Source organism: Calonectris borealis, chromosome 15, assembly GCF_964195595.1.
Source record: "Calonectris borealis chromosome 15, bCalBor7.hap1.2, whole genome shotgun sequence".
NCBI classification, from domain to species: domain Eukaryota; kingdom Metazoa; phylum Chordata; class Aves; order Procellariiformes; family Procellariidae; genus Calonectris; species Calonectris borealis.
Window position 1 is genome coordinate 809731 of NC_134326.1, and position 17754 is coordinate 827484.

Genomic DNA, 17754 nt, shown 5'->3' on the forward strand with positions numbered 1-17754 from the left:
GCTCTGGTTTCTTTCGTTGGGCGCTGGTTTTGTTCCTCGAGCTGTGGTTTTGCTCCTCTAGCTCTCGTTGTCTTCCTCGGGCTCTGTTTTTCTTCCTCGGGCTCTGGTTTTCTTCCTCGAGGGCTGGTTTTGTTGCCCGGGCTCTGGTTTTGTTCTTCCAGCTCTGCTTTAGCTCCTCGGGCTCTGGTTTAGTTCCACGGGACTCGTTTTGTTCCTCGGGCCCACCATTTGTTCCTCCGTCTCTGGTTTTGTTCCTCGGCTTCTGGTGTTCTTCCTCGGGCTGTGGTTTAATTTCTCGGGTTCTGGTTTTGTTCCTCGAGCTCTGGTTTAGTTCCATTGACTCTGGTTTTGTTCCTCAGGCTCTGGTTTCTTTCCTCGGGCTCTGGTTTTGTTCCTTGGACTCTAGTATAATTCCATGGGCTCTGTTTTTTTTCCTTGGGGCCTCCTTTTGTTCTTCGCGATCTGATTTTGTTCCTCGGGCTCTGGTTTCGTTGCTCGGGCTCTGGTTTCTTTCCTCGGGCTCTGGTTTTCTTCCTCGGGCTTTGCTTTTCTTCCTCGAGGGCTAGTTTTGTTCCTTGGGGTCTGGTTTTATTCCTCGGGCCCTCCTTTTGTTCTTCGGGATCTGGTTTTGTTCTTCGGGATCTGGTTTTCTTCCTCGGGCTCTGGTTTATTTCCTCGGGCTCTGGTTTTGTTCCTCGAGCTGTGGTGTTGCTCCTCTAGCTCTCGTTGTCTTCCTCGGGCTCTGGTATTCTTCCTCGAGGGCTAGTTTTGTTCCTCGGGCTCTGGTTTTTTTCCTCGGGCTCTGGTTTTCTTCCTCGAGGGCTGGTTTTGTTCCCCGGGCTCTGGTTTTGTTCTTCCAGCTCTGCTTTAGCTCCTCGGGCTCTGGTTTGGGTCCATGGGTCTCGTTTTCTTCCTCGGGCCCACCATTTCTTCCTCGGTCTCTGGTTTTGTTCCTCGGGTTCTGGTTTTCTTCCTCGGGCTCTGGTTTAATTTCTCGGGTTCTGGTTTTTTTCCTCGAGCTCTGTTTTAGTTCCATTGGCTCTGGTTTTGTTCCTCAGGCTCTGGTTTCTTTCCTCGGGCTCTGGTTTTGTTCCTTGGACTCTAGTATAATTCCACGGGCTCTGTTTTTTTTCCTTGGGGCCTCCTTTTGTTCTTCGCTATCTGATTTTTTTCCTCGGGCTCTGGTTTCCTTCCTCGGGCTCTGGTTTCTTTCCTCGGGCTCTGGTTTTCTTCCTCGGGCTTTGCTTTTCTTCCTCGAGGGCTAGTTTTGTTCCTCGGGGTCTGGTTTTATTCCTCGGGCCCTCCTTTTGTTCTTCGGTATCTGGTTTTGTTCCTCGGAATCTGGTTTTTTTCCTCGGGCTCTGGTTTCTTTCCTCGGGAGCTCGTTTTGTTCCTCGAGCTGTGGTTTTGCTCCTCTAGCTCTGGTTGTCTTCCTTGGGCTCTGGTATTCTTCCTCGAGGGCTAGTTTTGTTCCTCGGGGTCTCGTTTTATTCCTCGGACCCTCCTTTTGTTCTTCGGGACCTGTTTTTGTTCCTTGGGCTCTGTTTTCTTTCCTCGGGCTCTGGTTTTGTTCCTCGAGCTGTGGTTTTGCTCCTCTAGCTCTCGTTGTCTTCCTCGGGCTCTGCTTTTCTTCCTCGGGCTCTGGTTTTCTTCCTCGAGGGCTGGTTTTGTTGCCCGGGCTCTGGTTTTGTTCTTCCAGCTCTGCTTTAGATCCTCGGGCTCTGGTTTGGGTCCATGGGTCTCGTTTTGATCCTCGGGCCCGACATTTCTTCCTCAGGCTCTGGTTTTTTTCCTCGGGCTCTGATTTCCTTCCTCGGGCTCTGTTTTCTTTCCTCGGGCTCTGGTTTTCTTCCTCGGGCTTTGCTTTTCTTCCTCGAGGGCTAGTTTTGTTCCTTGGGGTCTGGTTTTATTCCTCGGGCCCTCCTTTTGTTCTTCGGTATCTGGTTTTGTTCTTCGGGATCTGGTTTTCTTCCTCGGGCTCTGGTTTATTTCCTCGGGCTCTGGTTTTGTTCCTCGAGCTGTGGTTTTGCTCCTCTAGCTCTCGTTGTCTTCCTCGGGCTCTGGTATTCTTCCTCGAGGGCTAGTTTTGTTCCTCGGGCTCTGGTTTTTTTCCTCGGGCTCTGGTTTTCTTCCTCGAGGGCTGGTTTTGTTCCCCGGGCTCTGGTTTTGTTCTTCCAGCTCTGCTTTAGCTCCTCGGGCTCTGGTTTGGGTCCATGGGTCTCGTTTTGTTCCTCGGGCCCACCATTTGTTCCTCGGTCTCTGGTTTTTTTCCTCGGGTTCTGGTTTTCTTCCTCGGGCTCTGGTTTAATTTCTCGGGTTCTGGTTTTTTTCCTCGAGCTCTGTTTTAGTTCCATTGGCTCTGGTTTTGTTCCTCAGGCTCTGGTTTCTTTCCTCGGGCTCTGGTTTTGTTCCTTGGACTCTAGTATAATTCCACGGGCTCTGGTTTTTTTCCTTGGGGCCTCCTTTTGTTCTTCGCGATCTGATTTTGTTCCTCGGGCTCTGGTTTCGTTGCTCGGGCTCTGGTTTCTTTCCTCGGGCTCTGGTTTTCTTCCTCGGGCTTTGCTTTTCTTCCTCGAGGGCTAGTTTTGTTCCTCGGGGTCTGGTTTTATTCCTCGGGCCCTCCTTTTGTTCTTCGGGATCTGGTTTTGTTCCTCGGGATCTGGTTTTCTTCCTCGGGCTCTGGTTTCTTTCCTCGGGAGCTCGTTTTGTTCCTCGAGCTGTGGTTTTGCTCCTCTAGCTCTGGTTGTATTCCTTGGGCTCTGGTATTCTTCCTCGAGGGCTAGTTTTGTTCCTCGGGGTCTCGTTTTATTCCTCGGACCCTCCTTTTGTTCTTCGGGACCTGTTTTTGTTCCTTGGACTCTGGTTTCTTTCCTCGGGCTCTGGTTTTGTTCCTCGAGCTGTGGTTTTGCTCCTCTAGCTCTCGTTGTCTTCCTCGGGCTCTGCTTTTCTTCCTCGGGCTCTGGTTTTCTTCCTCGAGGGCTGGTTTTGTTGCCCGGGCTCTGGTTTTGTTCTTCCAGCTCTGCTTTAGCTCCTCGGGCTCTGGTTTGGGTCCACGGGTCTCGTTTTGTTCCTCAGGCCCACCGTTTCTTCCTGGGTCTCTGGTTTTGTTCCTCGGGCTCTGGTTTTGTTCCTCGGGCTCCGGTTTAATTTCTCGGGTTCTGGTTTTGTTCCTCGAGCTCTGGTTTAGTTCCATTGGCTCTGGTTTTGTTCCTCAGGCTCTGGTTTTTTTCCTCGGGCTCTGGTTTTGTTCCTTGGACTCGAGTATAATTCCACGGGCTCTGGTATTGTTCCTTGGGGCCTCCTTTTGTTCTTCGCGATCTGGTTTTGTTCCTCGGGATCTGGTTTTGTTCCTCGGGCTCTGGTTTTGTTCCTTGGACTCGAGTATAATTCCACGGGCTCTGGTATTCTTCCTTGGGGCCTCCTTTTGTTCTTCGCGATCTGATTTTGTTCCTCGGGCTCTGGTTTCGTTGCTCTGGCTCTGGTTTCTTTCCTCGGGCTCTGGTTTTCTTCCTCGGGCTCTAGTATAATTCCATGGGCTCTGGTTTTGTTCCTCTGGGCCTCCTTTTGTTCTTCGCTATGTGCTTTTGTTCCTCGGGCTCTGGTTTTCTTCCTCGGGCTCTGGTTTTGTTCCTTGAGCTGGGGTTTTGCTCCTCTAGCTCTCGTTGTCTTCCTCGGGCTCTGGTTTTCTTCCTCAGGCTCTGCTTTTCTTCCTCGAGGGCTAGTTTTGTTCCTCGGGGTCTCGTTTTATTCCTCGGACCCTCCTTTTGTTCTTCGGGACCTGTTTTTCTTCCTTGGGCTCTGGTTTCTTTCCTCGGGCTCTGGTTTTGTTCCTCGAGCTGTGGTTTTGCTCCTCTAGCTCTGGTTGTCTTCCTTGGGCTCTGGTTTTTTTCCTCGGTCTCTGGTTTTGTTCCTCGGACTCGAGTATAATTCCACGGGCTCTGGTATTGTTCCTTGGGGCCTCCTTTTATTCTTCGCGATCTGGTTTTGTTCCTCGGGATCTGGTTTTGTTCCTCGGGCTCTGGTTTCTTTCCTCGGGAGCTCGTTTTGTTCCTCGAGCTGTGGTTTTGCTGCTCTAGCTCTCATTGTCTTCCTCGGGAGCTCGTTTTCTTCCTCGGGCTATGGTTTTATTCCTCGAGGGCTAGTTCTGTTCCTCGGGGTCTCGTTTTATTCCTCGGGCCCTCCTTTTGTTCTTCGGGATCTGGTTTTGTTCCTCGGGCTCTGGTTTTGTTCCTCGAGCTGTGGTTTTGCTCCTCTAGCTCTGGTTGTCTTCCTCGGGCTCTGGTTTTCTTCCTCGAGGGCTAGTTTTGTTCTTCGGGCTCTGGTTTTTTTCCTCGGGCCCTTTTTTTGTTCTTCGGGATCTGGTTTTGTTCCTCGGGATCTGGTTTCGTTCGTCAGGCTCTGGTTTCTTTCCTCGGGCTCTGGTTTTGTTCCTCGAGCTGTGGTTTTGCTCCTCTAGCTCTGGTTGTCGTCCTCGGGCTCTGGTTTTCTTCCTCGAGGGCTGGTTTTGTGCCCCGGGCTCTGGTTTTGTTCTTCCAGCTCTGCTTTAGCTCCTCGGGCTCTGGTTTGGGTCCATGGGTCTCGTTTTGTTCCTCGGGCCCACCATTTCTTCCACAGTCTCTGGTTTTGTTCCTCGGGTTCTGGTTTTCTTCCTCGAGCTCTGGTTTTGTTCCATTGGCTCTGGTTTTGTTCCTCAGGCTCTGGTTTTTTTCCTCGGGCTCTGGTTTTCTTTCTCGGACTCTAGTATAATTCCACGGGCACTGGTTTTGTTCCTTGTGGCCTCCTTTTGTTCTTCGAGATCTGGTTTTGCTCCTCGGGATCTGGTTTTGTTCCTCGGGCTCTGGTTTCTTTCCTCGGGAGCTCGTTTTGTTCCTCGAGCTGTGGTTTTGCTCCTCTAGCTCTCGTTGTCTTCCTCGGGCTCTGGTTTTCTTCCTCGAGGGCTAGTTTTGTTCCTTGGGGTCTGGTTTTATTCCTCGGGCCCTCCTTTTGTGCTTCGGGATCTGGTTTTGTTCCTCGGGCTCTATTTTCTTCCTCGGGCTCTGGTTTCTTTCCTCGGGAGCTCGTTTTGTTCCTCGAGCTGTGGTTTTGCTCCTCTAGCTCTGGTTGTCTTCCTCGGGCTCTGGTTTTCTTCCTCGAGGGCTAGTTTTGTTCCTCGGGCTCTGATTTTATTCCTCGGACCCTCCTTTTGTTCTTCGGGACCTGTTTTTGTTCCTTGGGATCCGGTTTCTTTCCTCGGGCTCTGGTTTTGTTCCTCGAGCTGTGGTTTTGCTCCTCTAGCTCTGGTTGTCTTCCTCGGGCTCTGCTTTTCTTCCTCGAGGGCTAGTTTTGTTCCTCGGGGTCTCGTTTTATTCCTCGGACCCTCCTTTTGTTCTTCGGGACCTGTTTTTGTTCCTTGGGCTCCGGTTTCTTTCCTCGGGCTCTGGTTTTGTTCCTCGAGCTGTGGTTTTGCTCCTCTAGCTCTGGCTGTCTTCCTCGGGCTCTGGCTTTCTTCCTCGAGGGCTAGTTTTGTTCCTCGGGCTCTGGTTTTTTTCCTCGGGCCCTCTTTTTGTTCTTCGGGATCTGGTTTTGTTCCTCGGGCTCTGGTTTTCTTCCTCGGACTCTGGTTTAATTTCTCGCGTTCTGGTTTTGTTCCTCGAGCTCTGTTTTAGTTCCATTGGCTCTGGTTTTGTTCCTCAGGCTCTGTTTTTTTTCCTCGGGCTCTGGTTTTGTTCCTCGGACTCTAGTATAATTCCATGGGCTCTGGTTTTGTTCCTCGGGGCCTCCTTTTTTTCTTCGCGATGTGCTTTTGTTCCTCGGGCTCTGGTTTCTTTCCTCGGGCTCTGGTTTTGTTCCACGAGCTGGGGTTTTGCTCCTCTAGCTCTCGTTGTATTCCTCGGGCTCTGGTTTTCTTCCTCGGGCTCTGCTTTTCTTCCTCGAGGGCTAGTTTTGTTCCTCGGGGTCTCGTTTTATTCCTCGGACCCTCCTTTTGTTCTTCGGGACCTGTTTTTCTTCCTTGGGCTCTGGTTTCTTTCCTCGGGCTCTGGTTTTGTTCCTCGAGCTGTGGTTTTGCTCCTCTAGCTCTGGTTGTCTTCCTCGGGCTCTGGTTTTTTTCCTTGGGCTCTGGTTTTGTTCCTCGGACTCTAGTATAATTCCACGGGCTCTGGTTTTGTTCCTTGGGGCCTCCTTTTATTCTTCGCGATCTGGTTTTGTTCCTCGGGATCTGGTTTTGTTCCTCGGGCTCTGGTTTCTTTCCTCGGGAGCTCGTTTTGTTCCTCGAGCTGTGGTTTTGCTGCTCTAGCTCTCATTGTCTTCCTCGGGAGCTCGTTTTCTTCCTCGGGCTATGGTTTTCTTCCTCGAGGGCTAGTTCTGTTCCTCGGGGTCTCGTTTTATTCCTCGGACCCTCCTTTTGTTCTTCGGGATCTGGTTTTGTTCCTCGGACTCTGGTTTTCTTCCTCGGGCTCTGGTTTCTTTCCTCGGGCTCTGGTTTTGTTCCTCGAGCTGTGGTTTTGCTCCTCTAGCTCTGGTTGTCTTCCTCGTGCTCTGGTATTCTTCCTCGAGGGCTAGTTTTTTTCCTCAGGGTCTCGTTTTCTTCCTTGGACTCTCCTTTTGTTCTTCGGGACCTGTTTTTGTTCCTCGGGCTCTGGTTTCTTTCCTTGGGCTCTGGTTTTGTTCCTCGAGCTGTGGTTTTGCTCCTCTAGCTCTCGTTGTCTTCCTCGGGCTCTGGTTTTCTTCCTCGGGCTCTGGTTTTCTTCCTCGGGCTCTGGTTTTCTTCCTCGAGGGCTGGTTTTGTTCCCCGGGCTCTGGTTTTGTTCTTCCAGCTCTGCTTTAGCTCCTCGGGCTCTGGTTTGGGTCCATGGGTCTCGTTTTCTTCCTCGGGCCCACCATTTTTTCCTCAGTCTCTGGTTTTGTTCCTCGGGTTCTGGTTTTCTTCCTCGAGATCTGGTTTAGTTCCATTGGCTCTGGTTTTGTTCCTCAGGCTCTGGTTTTTTTCCTCGGGCTCTGGTTTTCTTCCTCGGACTCTAGTATAATTCCACGGGCACTGGTTTTGTTCCTTGGGGCCTCCTTTTGTTCTTCGAGATCTGGTTTTGCTCCTCGGGATCTGGTTTTGTTCCTCGGGCTCTGGTTTCTTTCCTCGGGAGCTCGTTTTGTTCCTCGAGCTGGGGTTTTGCTCCTCTAGCTCTCGTTGTCTTCCTCGGGCTCTGGTTTTCTTCCTCGAGGGCTAGTTTTGTTCCTTGGGGTCTGGTTTTATTCCTCAGGCCCTCCTTTTGTTCTTCGGGATCTGGTTTTGTTCCTCGGGCTCTATTTTCTTCCTCGGCCTCTGGTTTCTTTCCTCGGGAGCTCGTTTTGTTCCTCGAGCTGTGGTTTTGCTCCTCTAGCTCTGGTTGTCTTCCTCGGGCTCTGGTTTTCTTCCTCGAGGGCTAGTTTTGTGCCTCGGGCTCTGATTTTATTCCTCGGACCCTCCTTTTGTTCTTCGGGACCTGTTTTTGTTCCTTGGGCTCCGGTTTCTTTCCTCGGGCTCTGGTTTTGTTCCTGGAGCTGTGGTTTTGCTCCTCTAGCTCTGGTTGTCTTCCTCGGGCTCTGCTTTTCTTCCTCGAGGGCTAGTTTTGTTCCTCGGGGTCTCGTTTTATTCCTAGGACCCTCCTTGTGTTCTTCGGGACCTGCTTTTGTGCCTTGGGCTCTGGTTTCTTTCCTCGGGCTCTGGTTTTGTTCCTCGAGCTGTGGTTTTGCTCCTCTAGCTCTCGTTGTCTTCCTCGGGCTCTGGTTTTCTTCCTCAGGCTCTGGTTTTCTTCCTCGAGGGCTGGTTTTGTTCCCCGGGCTCTGGTTTTGTTCTTCCAGCTCTGCTTTAACTCCTCGGGCTCTGGTTTGGGTCCACGGGTCTCGTTTTGTTCCTCGGGCCCACCATTTGTTCCTCGGTCTCTGGTTTTGTTCCTCGGGTTCTGGTTTTCTTCCTCGGGCTCTGGTTTAATTTCTCGGGTTCTGGTTTTGTTCCTCGAGCTCTGTTTTAGTTCCATTGGCTCTGGTGTTCTTCCTCAGGCTCTGGTTTTTTTCCTCGGGCTCTGGTTTTGTTCCTCAGACTCTAGTATAATTCCACGGGCTCTGGTTTTGTTCCTCGGGGCCTCCTTTTGTTCTTCGCGATCTGATTTTGTTCCTCGGGCTCTGGTTTCGTTGCTCGGGCTCTGGTTTCTTTCCTCGGGCTCTGGTTTTCTTCCTCGGGCTCTAGTATAATTCCATGGGCTCTGGTTTTGTTCCTCTGGGCCTCCTTTTGTTCTTCGCGATGTGCTTTTGTTCCTCGGGCTCTGGTTTCTTTCCTCGGGCTCTGGTTTTGTTCCTCGAGCTGGGGTTTTGCTCCTCTAGCTCTCGTTGTCTTCCTCGGGCTCTGGTTTTCTTCCTCAGGCTCTGCTTTTCTTCCTCGAGGGCTAGTTTTGTTCCTCGGGGTCTCGTTTTATTCCTCGGACCCTCCTTTTGTTCTTCGGGACCTGTTTTTCTTCCTTGGGCTCTGGTTTCTTTCCTCGGGCTCTGGTTTTGTTCCTCGAGCTGTGGTTTTGCTCCTCTACCTCTGGTTGTCTTCCTTGGGCTCTGGTTTTTTTCCTCGGGCTCTGGATTTGTTCCTCGGACTCTAGTATAATTCCACGGGCTCTGGTTTTGTTCCTTGGGGGCTCCTTTTATTCTTCGCCATCTGGTTTTGTTCCTCGGGATCTTGTTTTCTTCCTCGGGCTCTGGTTTCTTTCCTCGGGAGCTCGTTTTGTTCCTCGAGCTGTGGTTTTGCTGCTCTAGCTCTCATTGTCTTCCTCGGGAGCTCGTTTTCTTCCTCGGGCTATGGTTTTCTTCCTCGAGGGCTAGTTCTTTTCCTCGGGGTCTCGTTTTATTCCTCGGGCCCTCCTTTTGTTCTTCGGGATCTGGTTTTGTTCCTCGGGATCTGGTTTTGTTCCTCGGGCTCTGGTTTCTTTCCTCGGGCTCTGGTTTTTTTCCTCGAGCTGTGGTTTTGCTCCTCTAGCTCTGGTTGTCTTCCTCGGGCTCTGGTATTCTTCCTCGAGGGCTAGTTTTGTTCCTCGGGGTCTCGTTTTCTTCCTTGGACTCTCCTTTTGTTCTTCGGGACCTGTTTTTGTTCCTCGGGCTCTGGTTTCTTTCCTCGGGCTCTGGTTTTGTTCCTCGAGCTGTGGTTTTGCTCCTCTAGCTCTCGTTGTCTTCCTCAGGCTCTGGTTTTCTTCCTCGGGCTCTGGTTTTCTTCCTCGGGCTCTGGTTTTCTTCCTCGAGGGCTGGTTTTGTTCCCCGGGCTCTGGTTTTGTTCTTCCAGCTCTGCTTTAGCTCCTCAGACTCTGGTTTGGGTCCATGGGTCTCGTTTTCTTCCTCGGGCCCACCATTTCTTCCTCGGTCTCTGGTTTTGTTCCTCGGGTTCTGGTTTTCTTCCTCGAGCTCTGGTTTAGTTCCATTGGCTCTGGTTTTGTTCCTCAGGCTCTTTTTTTTTTCCTCGGGCTCTGGTTTTCTTCCTCGGACTCTAGTATAATTCCACGGGCACTGGTTTTGTTCCTTGGGGCCTCCTTTTGTTCTTCGCGATCTGGTTTTGCTCCTCGGGATCTGGTTTTGTTCCTCGGGCTCTGGTTTCTTTCCTCGGGAGCTCGTTTTGTTCCTCGAGCTGTGGTTTTGCTCCTCTAGCTCTCGTTGTCTTCCTCGGGCTCTGGTTTTCTTCCTCGAGGGCTAGTTTTGTTCCTTGGGGTCTGGTTTTGTTCCTCGGGCCCTCCTTTTGTTCTTCGGGATCTGGTTTTGTTTCTCGGGCTCTGGTTTTCTTCCTCGGGCTCTGGTTTCTTTCCTCGGGCTCTGGTTTTGTTCCTCGAGCTGTGGTTTTGCTCCTCTAGCTCTGGTTGTCTTCCTCGGGCTCTGGTATTATTCCTCGAGGGATAGTTTTGTTCCTCGGGGTCTCGTTTTATTCCTCGGACCCTCCTTTTGTTCTTCGGGACCTGTTTTTGTTCCTTGGGCTCCAGTTTCTTTCCTCGGGCTCTGGTTTTGTTCCTCGAGCTGTGGTTTTGCTCCTCTAGCTCTGCTTTTCTTCCTCGGGCTCTGCTTTTCTTCCTCGAGGGCTAGTTCTGTTCCTCGGGCTCTGGTTTTATTCCTCGGGCCCTCCTTTTGTTCTTCGGTATCTGGTTTTGTTCCTCGGGATCTGGTTTCGTTCCTCAGGCTCTGGTTTCTTTCCTCGGGCTCTGGTTTTGTTCCTCGAGCTGTGGTTTTGCTCCTCTAGCTCTGGTTGTCGTCCTCGGGCTCTGGTTTTCTTCCTCGGGCTCTGGTTTTGTTCCTCGAGATCTGGTTTTGTTCCCCGGGCTCTGGTTTTGTTCTTCCAGCTCTGCTTTAGCTCCTCAGGCTCTGGTTTGGGTCCATGGGTCTCGTTTTGTTCCTCGGGCCCAACATTTCTTCCTCGGTCTCTGGTTTTGTTCCTCGGGTTCTGGTTTTCTTCCTCGGGCTCTGGTTTAATTTCTCGGGTTCTGGTTTTGTTCCTCGAGCTCTGTTTTAGTTCCATTGGCTCTGGTTTTGTTCCTCAGGCTCTGGTTTTTTTCCTCGGGCTCTGGTTTTGTTCCTCGGACTCTAGTATAATTCCACGGGCTCTGGTTTTGTTCCTCTGGGCCTCCTTTTGTTCTTCGCGATGTGCTTTTGTTCCTCGGGCTCTGGTTTCTTTCCTCGGGCTCTGGTTTTGTTCCTCGAGCTGGGGTTTTGCTCCTCTAGCTCTCGTTGTCTTCCTCGGGCTCTGGTTTTCTTCCTCGGGCTCTGCTTTTCTACCTCGAGGGCTAGTTTTGTTCCTCGGGGTCTCGTTTTATTCCTCGGACCCTCCTTTTGTTCTTCGGGACCTGTTTTTCTTCCTTGGGCTCTGGTTTCTTTCCTCGGGCTCTGGTTTTGTTCCTTGGACTCGAGTATAATTCCACGGGCTCTGGTATTGTTCCTTGGGGCCTCCTTTTGTTCTTCGCGATCTGGTTTTGTTCCTCGGGATCTGGCTTTGTTCCTCGGGCTCTGGTTTCTTTCCTCGGGAGCTCGTTTTGTTCCTCGAGCTGTGGTTTTGCTCCTCTACCTCTGGTTGTCTTCCTCGGGCTCTGCTTTTCTTCCTCGGGCTCTGGTTTTCTTCCTCGAGGGCTAGTTTTGTTCCTCGGGGTCTGGTTTTATTCCTCGGGCCCTCCTTTTGTTCTTCGGGATCTGGTTTTCTTCCTCAGGCTCTTGTTTCTTTCCTCGGGAGCTCGTTTTGTTCCTCGAGCTGTGGTTTTGCTCCTCTAGCTCTGGTTGTATTCCTCGGGCTCTGGTATTCTTCCTCGAGGGCTAGTTTTGTTCCTCGGGGTCTCGTTTTATTCTTCGGACCCTCCTTTTGTTCTTTGGGACCTGCTTTTGTTCCTTGGGCTCTGGTTTCTTTCCTCGGGCTCTGGTTTTGTTCCTCGAGCTGTGGTTTTGCTCCTCTAGCTCTGGTTGTCTTCCTCGGGCTCTGCTTTTCTTCCTCGGGCTCTGGTTTTCTTCCTCGAGGGCTGGTTTTGTTGCCCGGGCTCTGGTTTTGTTCTTCCAGCTCTGCTTTAGCTCCTCGGGCTCTGGTTTGGGTCCACGGGTCTCGTTTTGTTCCTCAGGCCCACCATTTCTTCCTGGGTCTCTGGTTTTGTTCCTAGGGCTCTGGTTTTGTTCCTCAGGCTCTGGTTTAATTTCTCGGGTTCTGGTTTTGTTCCTCGAGCTCTGTTTTAGTTCCATTGGCTCTGGTTTTTTTCCTCAGGCTCTGGTTTCTTTCCTCGAGCTCTGGTTTTGTTCCTTGGACTCTAGTATAATTCCACGGGCTCTGGTTTTGTTCCTTGGGGCCTCCTTTTGTTCTTCGCAATCTGGTTTTGTTCCTTGGGCTCCGGTTTTCTTCCTCGGGCTCTGGTTTCTTTCCTCGGGCTCTGGTTTCTTTCCTCGGGCTCTGGTTTCTTTCCTCGGGAGCTCGTTTTTTTCCTCGAGCTGTGGTTTTGCTCCTCTACCTCTGGTTGTCTTCCTCGGGCTCTGGTTTTCTTCCTTGGGCTCTGGTTTTCTTCCTCGAAGGCTAGTTTTGTTCCTCGGGGTCTGGTTTTATTCCTCGAGCCCTCCTTTTGTTCTTCGGGGTATGGTTTTCTTCCTCGGGCTCTGGTTTCTTTCCTCGGGAGCTCGTTTTGTTCCTCGAGCTGTGGTTTTGCTCCTCTAGCTCTGGTTGTCTTCGTCGGACTCTGCTTTTCTTCCTGGGGCTCTGCTTTTCTTCCTCGAGGGCTGGTTTTGTTGCCCAGGCTCTGGTTTTGTTCTTCCAGCTCTGCTTTAGCTCCTCGGGCTCTGGTTTGGGTCCACGGGTATCGTTTTGTTCCTCGGGCCCACCATTTCTTCCTCGGTCTCTGGTTTTGTTCCTCGGGTTCTGGTTTTCTTCCTCGGGCTCTGGTTTAATTTCTCGGGTTCTGGTTTTGTTCCTCGAGCTCTCGTTTAGTTCCATTGGCTCTGGTTTTGTTCCTCAGGCTCTGGATTTTTTCCACGGGCTCTGGTTTTGTTCCTTGGACTCTAGTATAATTCCACGGGCCTTGGTTTTGTTCCTTGGGGCCTCCTATTGTTCTTCGCGATCTGGTTTTGTTCCTCGGGATCTGGTTTTCTTCCTCGGGCTCTGGTTTCTTTCCTCGGGAGCTCGTTTTGTTCCTCGAGCTGTGGTTTTGCTCCTCTAGCTCTGGTTGTATTCCTTGGGCTCTGGTATTCTTCCTCGAGGGCTAGTTTTGTTCCTCGGGGTCTCGTTTTATTCCTCGGACCCTCCTTTTGTTCTTCGGGACCTGCTTTTGTTCCTCGGGCTCTGGTTTCTTTCCTCGGGCTCTGGTTTTGTTCCTCGAACTGTGGTTTTGCTCCTCTAGCTCTGGTTGTCTTCCTCGGGCTCTGCTTTTCTTCCTCGGGCTCTGCTTTTCTTCCTCGAGGGCTGGTTTTGTTCCCCGGGCTCTGGTTTTGTTCTTCCAGCTCTGCTTTAGCTCCTCGGGCTCTGGTTTGGGTCCACAGGTCTCGTTTTGTTCCTCAGGCCCACCATTTCTTCCTGGTTCTCTGGTTTTGTTCCTCGGGCTCTGGTTTTGTTCCTCGGGCTCTGTTTTAATTTCTCGGGTTCTGGATTTGTTCCTCGAGCTCTGTTTTAGTTCCATTGGCTCTGGTTTTGTTCCTCAGGCTCTGCTTTTTTTCCTCGGGCTCTGGTTTTGTTCCTTGGGGCCTCCTTTTGTTCTTCGGTATCTGGTTTTGTTCCTCGGGCTCTGGTTTTGTTCCTCGAGCTGTGGTTTTGCTCCTCTAGCTCTGGTTGTCTTCCTCGGGCTCTGGTATTCTTCCTCGAGGGCTAGTTTTGTTCCTCGGGCTCTGGTTTTTTTCCTCGGGCTCTGGTTTTCTTCCTCGAGGGCTGGTTTTGTTCCCCGGGCTCTGGTTTTGTTCTTCCAGCTCTGCTTTAGCTCCTCGGGCTCTGGTTTGGGTCCCTGGGTCTCGTTTTGTTCATCGGGCCTACCATTTCTTCCTCGGTCTCTGGTTTTGTTCCTCGGGTTCTGGTTTTCTTCCTCGGGCTCTGGTTTAATTTCTCGGGTTCTGGTTTTGTTCCTCGAGCTCTGTTTTAGTTCCATTGGCTCTGGTTTTGTTCCTCAGGCTCTGGTTTCTTTCCTCGGGCTCTGGTTTTGTTCCTTGGACTCTAGTATAATTCCACGGGCTCTGTTTTTTTTCCTTGGGGCCTCCTTTTTTTCTTCGCAATCTGGTTTTGTTCCTTGGGCTCCGGTTTTCTTCCTCGGGCTCTGGTTTCTTTCCTCGGGCTCTGGTTTCTTTCCTCGGGCTCTGGTTTTCTTCCTCGGGCTTTGCTTTTCTTCCTCGAGGGCTAGTTTTGTTCCTTGGGGTCTGGTTTTATTCCTCGGGCCCTCCTTTTGTTCTTCGCGATCTGATTTTGTTCCTCGGGCTCTGGTTTTCTTCCTCGGGCTCTGGTTTCTTTCCTCGGGAGCTCGTTTTGTTCCTCGAGCTGTGGTTTTGCTCCTCTAGCTCTGGTTGTATTCCTCGGGCTCTGATATTCTTCCTCGAGGGCTAGTTTTGTTCCTCGGGGTCTCGTTTTCTTCCTCGGACCCTCCTTTTGTTCTTCGGGACCTGCTTTTGTTCCTTGGGCTCTGGTTTCTTTCCTCGGGCTCTGGTTTTGTTCCTCGAACTGTGGTTTTGCTCCTCTAGCTCTGGTTGTCTTCCTCGGGCTCTGCTTTTCTTCCTCGGGCTCTGCTTTTCTTCCTCGAGGGCTGGTTTTGTTGCCCGGGCTCTGGTTTTGTTCTTCCAGCTCTGCTTTAGCTCCTCGGGCTCTGGTTTGGGTCCACGGGTCTCGTTTTATTCCTCAGGCCCACCATTTCTTCCTCGGTCTCTGGTTTTGTTCCGCGGGCTCTGGGTTGTTCCTCGGGCTCTGGTTTAATTTCTCGGGTTCTGGTTTTGTTCCTCGAGCTCTGGTTTAGTTCCATTGGCTCTGGTTTTGTTCCTCAGGCTCTGGTTTTTTTCCTCGGGCTCTGGTTTTGTTCCTCGGGGCCTCCTTTTGTTCTTCGCGATCTGATTTTGTTCCTCGGGCTCTGGTTTCCTTCCTTGGGCTCTGGTTTCTTTCCTCGGGCTCTGGTTTTCTTCCTCGGGCTTTGCTTTTCTTCCTCGAGGGCTAGTTTTGTTCCTTGGGGTCTGGTTTTATTCCTCGGGCCCTCCTTTTGTTCTTCGGGATCTGGTTTTGTTCCTCGGGCTCTGGTTTTCTTCCTCGGGCTCTGGTTTCTTTCCTCGGGAGCTCGTTTTGTTCCTCGAGCTGTGGTTTTGCTCCTCTAGCTCTGGTTTTCTTCCTCGGGCTCTGCTTTTCTTCCTCGGGCTCTGCTTTTCTTCCTCGAGGGCTAGTTCTGTTCCTCGGGCTCTGGTTTTATTCCTCGGGCCCTCCTTTTGTTCTTCGGTATCTGGTTTTGTTCCTCGGGCTCTGGTTTTCTTCCTCGGGCTCTGGTTTAATTTCTCGCGTTCTGGTTTTGTTCCTCGAGCTCTGTTTTAGTTCCATTGGCTCTGGTTTTGTTCCTCAGGCTCTGTTTTTTTTCCTCGGTCTCTGGTTTTGTTCTTCCAGCTCTGCTTTAGATCCTCGGGCTCTGGTTTGGGTCCATGGGTCTCGTTTTGATCCTCGGGCCCGACATTTCTTCCTCAGGCTCTGGTTTTTTTCCTCGGGCTCTGGTTTCCTTCCTCGGGCTCTGGTTTCTTTCCTCGGGCTCTGGTTTTCTTCCTCGGGCTCTGGTTTTCTTCCTCGAGGGCTAGTTTTGTTCTTTGGGGTCTGGTTTTATTCCTCGGGCCCTCCTTTTGTTCTTCGGTAACTGGTTTTGTTCTTCGGGATCTGGTTTTCTTCCTCGGGCTCTGGTTTATTTCCTCGGGCTCTGGTTTTGTTCCTCGAGCTGTGGTTTTGCTCCTCTAGCTCTGGTTGTCTTCCTCGGGCTCTGGTATTCTTCCTCGAGGGCTAGTTTTGTTCCTCGGGCTCTGCTTTTCTTCCTCGGGCTCTGCTTTTCTTCCTCGAGGGCTGGTTTTGTTGCCCGGGCTCTGGTTTTGTTCTTCCAGCTCTGCTTTAGCTCCTCGGGCTCTGGTTTGGGTCCACGGGTCTCGTTTTATTCCTCAGGCCCACCATTTCTTCCTCGGTCTCTGGTTTTGTTCCGCGGGCTCTGGGTTGTTCCTCGGGCTCTGGTTTAATTTCTCGGGTTCTGGTTTTGTTCCTCGAGCTCTGGTTTAGTTCCATTGGCTCTGGTTTTGTTCCTCAGGCTCTGGTTTTTTTCCTCGGGCTCTGGTTTTGTTCCTCGGGGCCTCCTTTTGTTCTTCGCGATCTGATTTTGTTCCTCGGGCTCTGGTTTCCTTCCTTGGGCTCTGGTTTCTTTCCTCGGGCTCTGGTTTTCTTCCTCGGGCTTTGCTTTTCTTCCTCGAGGGCTAGTTTTGTTCCTTGGGGTCTGGTTTTATTCCTCGGGCCCTCCTTTTGTTCTTCGGGATCTGGTTTTGTTCCTCGGGCTCTGGTTTTCTTCCTCGGGCTCTGGTTTCTTTCCTCGGGAGCTCGTTTTGTTCCTCGAGCTGTGGTTTTGCTCCTCTAGCTCTGGTTTTCTTCCTCGGGCTCTGCTTTTCTTCCTCGGGCTCTGCTTTTCTTCCTCGAGGGCTAGTTCTGTTCCTCGGGCTCTGGTTTTATTCCTCGGGCCCTCCTTTTGTTCTTCGGTATCTGGTTTTGTTCCTCGGGCTCTGGTTTTCTTCCTCGGGCTCTGGTTTAATTTCTCGCGTTCTGGTTTTGTTCCTCGAGCTCTGTTTTAGTTCCATTGGCTCTGGTTTTGTTCCTCAGGCTCTGTTTTTTTTCCTCGGTCTCTGGTTTTGTTCTTCCAGCTCTGCTTTAGATCCTCGGGCTCTGGTTTGGGTCCATGGGTCTCGTTTTGATCCTCGGGCCCGACATTTCTTCCTCAGGCTCTGGTTTTTTTCCTCGGGCTCTGGTTTCCTTCCTCGGGCTCTGGTTTCTTTCCTCGGGCTCTGGTTTTCTTCCTCGGGCTCTGGTTTTCTTCCTCGAGGGCTAGTTTTGTTCTTTGGGGTCTGGTTTTATTCCTCGGGCCCTCCTTTTGTTCTTCGGTAACTGGTTTTGTTCTTCGGGATCTGGTTTTCTTCCTCGGGCTCTGGTTTATTTCCTCGGGCTCTGGTTTTGTTCCTCGAGCTGTGGTTTTGCTCCTCTAGCTCTGGTTGTCTTCCTCGGGCTCTGGTATTCTTCCTCGAGGGCTAGTTTTGTTCCTCGGGCTCTGGTTTTTTTCCTCGGGCTCTGGTTTTCTTCCTCGAGGGCTGGTTTTGTTCCCCGGCCTCTGGTTTTGTTCTTCCAGCTCTGCTTTAGCTCCTCGGGCTCTGGTTTGGGTCCACGGGTCTCATTTTATTCCTCAGGCCCACCATTTCTTCCTCGGTCTCTGGTTTTGTTCCGCGGGCTCTGGGTTGTTCCTCGGGCTCTGGTTTAATTTCTCGGGTTCTGGTTTTGTTCCTCGAGCTCTGTTTTAGTTCCATTGGCTCTGGTTTTGTTCCTCAGGCTCTGGTTTTTTTCCTCGGGCTCTGGTTTTGTTCCTCGGGGCCTCCTTTTGTTCTTCGCGATCTGATTTTTTTCCTCGGGCTCTGGTTTCCTTCCTCGGGCTCTGGTTTCTTTCCTCGGGCTCTGGTTTTCTTCCTCGGGCTTTGCTTTTCTTCCTCGAGGGCTAGTTTTGTTCCTTGGGGTCTGGTTTTATTCCTCGGGCCCTCCTTTTGTTCTTCGGTATCTGGTTTTGTTCCTCGGGCTCTGGTTTTCTTCCTCGGGCTCTGGTTTCTTTCCTCGGGAGCTCGTTTTGTTCCTCGAGCTGTGGTTTTGCTCCTCTAGCTCTGGTTTTCTTCCTCGGGCTCTGCTTTTCTTCCTCGGGCTCTGCTTTTCTTCCTCGAGGGCTAGTTCTGTTCCTCGGGCTCTGGTTTTATTCCTCGGGCCCTCCTTTTGTTCTTCGGGATCTGGTTTTGTTCCTCGGGCTCTGGTTTTCTTCCTCGGGCTCTGGTTTAATTTCTCGGGTTCTGGTTTTGTTCCTCGAGCTCTCGTTTAGTTCCATTGGCTCTGGTTTTGTTCCTCAGGCTCTGGTTTTTTTCCTCGGTCTCTGGTTTTGTTCTTCCAGCTCTGCTTTAGATCCTCGGGCTCTGGTTTGGGTCCATGGGTCTGGTTTTGATCCTCGGGCCCGACATTTCTTCCTCAGGCTCTGGTTTTTTTCCTCGGGCTCTGGTTTCTTTCCTCGGGCTCTGGTTTTCTTCCTCGGGCTTTGCTTTTCTTCCTCG